General features: G+C 38.1%; 1 protein-coding gene across 1 annotated transcript in view; it reads left to right on the plus strand.

The window, feature by feature from the left end:
• Positions 1 to 863: 863 nt before the first annotated feature.
• Positions 864 to 3,584, plus strand: part of LOC144980672 (uncharacterized) — a 34,461-nt gene continuing 31,740 nt past the window's right edge. The window contains exon 1 of the mRNA XM_078928351.1: positions 864 to 1,429. The gene's annotated coding sequence lies outside the window, so the exon portion shown is untranslated. The remainder of the gene's footprint in view (positions 1,430 to 3,584) is intronic.

The following is a 3,584-nucleotide window of genomic DNA, read 5'->3' on the forward strand; positions in this document are numbered from 1 at the left end:
CAAGTGACCATCTCAACATCCTCATTTCTGCCACCTCAACTTCTTTTTCTTGCCTATTTATGGGGTTCAACCGTGGCCTTCGTAAAGTTATGGCCTGACACTGACCAAAAATGACGTCAAAATGCCAGTCTTTTGCCACAACAGAAGACCAATCGTGAAACAGCTTGTCTCCATGAGCTCTACTAACGACAACTCACAAGGCGGTGCAAAAAACCAAATAATGACGTCAAACTGCCAGTATTTTTGGGTTTCAGTGTCAGGCTATAACGATGGCTACAGTGTGAGGCTATAAGTTAAAGATGGTTACTGTGCAATCCATCACCTTGTGAGGCGCCGGTCACAAGCCCAGATAAATGGGGAGTGTTTGCTCAGGAAGGTCATCCTGGCAGTAAAACTCAAGCCACAACTTATGAATGAATCAAAACCTTTTTATATTACATCCATCATCATCCATCGTGGCTTGTGCTCTTGAGTACGTTGTCGGTCAGCTGTCTCCACGAATCACGATCCTCTGCGGTGCGCATGAAATCTGTGTTGCTTTTTAAGTCACATTTGGCCATTCTTAGGCTATTTAAATAAGCCATTCTTTGTTTTCCTCTAGCTCTCTTTCCTTCGATCATCCCAGATGTTACCAACTTTTCTATTCCGTCTCTTCTCCACACATGTCCCAGAAACCGCAACTGCCTCTTTCTGATGGTATCGATCAATATTCTTCCTTCTCCATTACACTTCTCAAAACATTTAGGCAGTGAAGCAAGCGGATGTGTTTGACTAGATTGTGTGTTCAAAACATACCACCATTTGAATTACGTGTATTGAACGGAAGTTGAATTCTAAATTCACTTAGCTTTTATGTTGTGATTGAGTGAAACAGACAAGGGGAGTTAGGATTTAGATTTTAGGGATTTTTTTAGGGGTTTAGTGTTGAGTTGTAGGTATTTGGTATTGGGTTTTAAAGATATTGAATAATGAACCCGTATAAAATTTTAAGCGGTAGCTTCGTAGGTGGATCAAGGGTTGGAAGTATAACACATATTGAACAGTTTAGGAATCATCCTTGTGAAGCTTGTCGTGAGATTAATTAGGTAATCTAGCTAAATTTTCAAAGTTGTCAAATCATTCTGAAAATTGTTTCATTGGATTCTTTGCACAAAAACAATCAACATTCGTATAGGTTTTATGATAGTTGCACTTAGAGTTTTTGAGATATGGTCAAAATAGTGAGGGGGAAACTTATACATCATAATCAAAATATCACAAAGAGATAAACAATGGATCAAAAATTGTTTTCAAAACTAGCTACACCTCTTTAAGTTAGACAAGGGATCTGTTTTATATTTATGGTAACTAATTAAAATTCTCTGGGACGACTGCTAATCCGGAATTGATGCGAAATTGTAATCTGTAGAAAAATAGGATTTGAAATCAGGTAAGGTTACATACGACAAAACTGTTGCATTTTTGCTTTCATAGTAGAATGGTGCAGTCTCAAAAATGTGACCCATCGCCTCAAAACGGTATTATGTCGGAACGAACCAGATGCTTAAAATCTGAATTAAATGTTAAACTTGTCAAAAATATAAATTGTTGGCATTAGCACCCTAAAATATGGTATCCATTCTCCTCAATAAAACATACAAACTCAACACAAGTCTGATATTTCTGGCTATAAATTCAATTTTCAACATCTTAACCAACCCGACATAATACCGTTTTGAGACGAAGGGTCAAAAATAACTTCACCTTTACTACTTTACCACCATCACCACCACCACCTTCACCCGGGAGACCTTCCGAAAGCTCGTATCTAGCGCTAAGGGAAACAACTCAAATATTCCCGCAACTAACCTTAACCCTCTGCTTACCAGCTATTTTTAGAATTTTCCCCAACAATTCACACCAACCCAGCACAAAAATAGACTTTTCTTACTGAAACAACAAAGTAACAAGGGCAATCTATACAGGATTTTGTTCAGCAAAATGAGCTTTACTACAACACAGTGTTTAGTATTTATAGCTGCAATCAAAGAATTTCTATACATTTTGTGACGTACAAGAGAAACCAGAATGAGAAAATTGTCGGTTGCATTGTAACGAATGTGACGATTTTCCTATGGGTGGTAAGGAAAGGGTTAAGAAAAAATAAAACTTAGTACCTTTAACTAACCCTAATAGAAAAAAACAAACACCCTATCACATTTACTAAGACTTATGACTAACCCTAATAGAAAACAATCCTCCGACCTCGAGCTAACCCTAATAGAAAAAACAACAACCTAGGAATGCTTTCAATACTTCACAAAACAAAATGGCGACGGAAAACCAAAACAATGGTCGTATTAGGAAAGTTTTAACTTTCACTAATCTATCAAGGTTTGTTCTAGAGTTTTTAAAACGCTACTATAAATTGACAAATTGAATAAATAAACTCATGACAAAAGATCCACGGTGAAAATACAAATTTAAAGAAGTTAATGCAAGCACGAGGAGCTTAAGAAAGGTCTCCCACCATCACCACCCCCCCCCCCCCCCCCCCCCGAGGACTTCCGTAAGCTCCTCGTGCTAGCATCTCTTTCAATTTGTATTTTCATCGTCGATCTTTTGTCCGGCGTTTAATTTCTATCAATTTGTCAATGTATAGTAACAAGAGCGAGGAAGTCAGACTGAAAATGAAGATCCTAACATTCTGTATTATTCCCACTGCAATATATGGATGCGAGACATGGTCTATAACCAAAGAATCAGAAAAGAGAATAACCGCCTTCGAAATGAAATGCTATAGAAAAATCTTACGCATCCCGTGGACAAACAAAGAAAGCAATGCAAACATCATGAAAACACTCGGACTAAAAAAGTCCCTGCTAATGAGTAAGATAAAAAAGCTGAAAGTCAATTACTTTGGGCACCTGAAAAGACTCGACACACTAGAGAGAGATGTACTAGAGGACATGGCGGAGGGCAAAAGAGGCAGAGGAAGACCACAAAGAAGATGGCAACAGGATATACAGGAATGGCTCAACAACGGCGTGACGGAATGTGGCAGATGGGCACAAGACAGAGACTTCTTCCGAAGGACTGTGTGGGAGGCTACGTCCAAGTGATATGCCACAGAGAGAGAGAGAGAGAGAGAGAGAGAGAGAGAGAGAGAGAGAGAGATAGTAACATTTTAATAACTCTAGAACAAACATTGATTGATTAGTGAAAGTTTTAAATGTCCTAATAATATGTGACCCATCGTCTCAAAACGGTATTATGTCGGAACGAACCATATGCTTAAAAGCGGAATTAATTATTAAACTTGTCAAAAGTATAAATTGTTGGCATACAAACTCAACGCAAGTCTGATATTTCTGGCTATAAATTCAATTTTCAATATATTAACCATCCCGACTTAATACCGTTTTGAGGCGAAAGGTCACATATGACAGTTGTTTTTGTTCTCCGCCACAACTTTGTCGTTGAAGTATCGAAAAGTAGTGCAAAGCAGTCCTAGGGGTATTTTTTCTATTAGGATCAGCTCGAGGTTAGAGTATTTTTTTACTATAAGGGTTAGTTATATGTCTTAATAAAGACCATAGGGTGTT

This window comes from Berghia stephanieae, chromosome 10 (genome assembly GCF_034508935.2).
Source record: "Berghia stephanieae isolate SIO BIC M18660-M18661 chromosome 10, UCSD_Bste_1.3, whole genome shotgun sequence".
In the NCBI taxonomy this organism is placed as follows: Eukaryota; Metazoa; Mollusca; class Gastropoda; order Nudibranchia; family Aeolidiidae; genus Berghia; species Berghia stephanieae.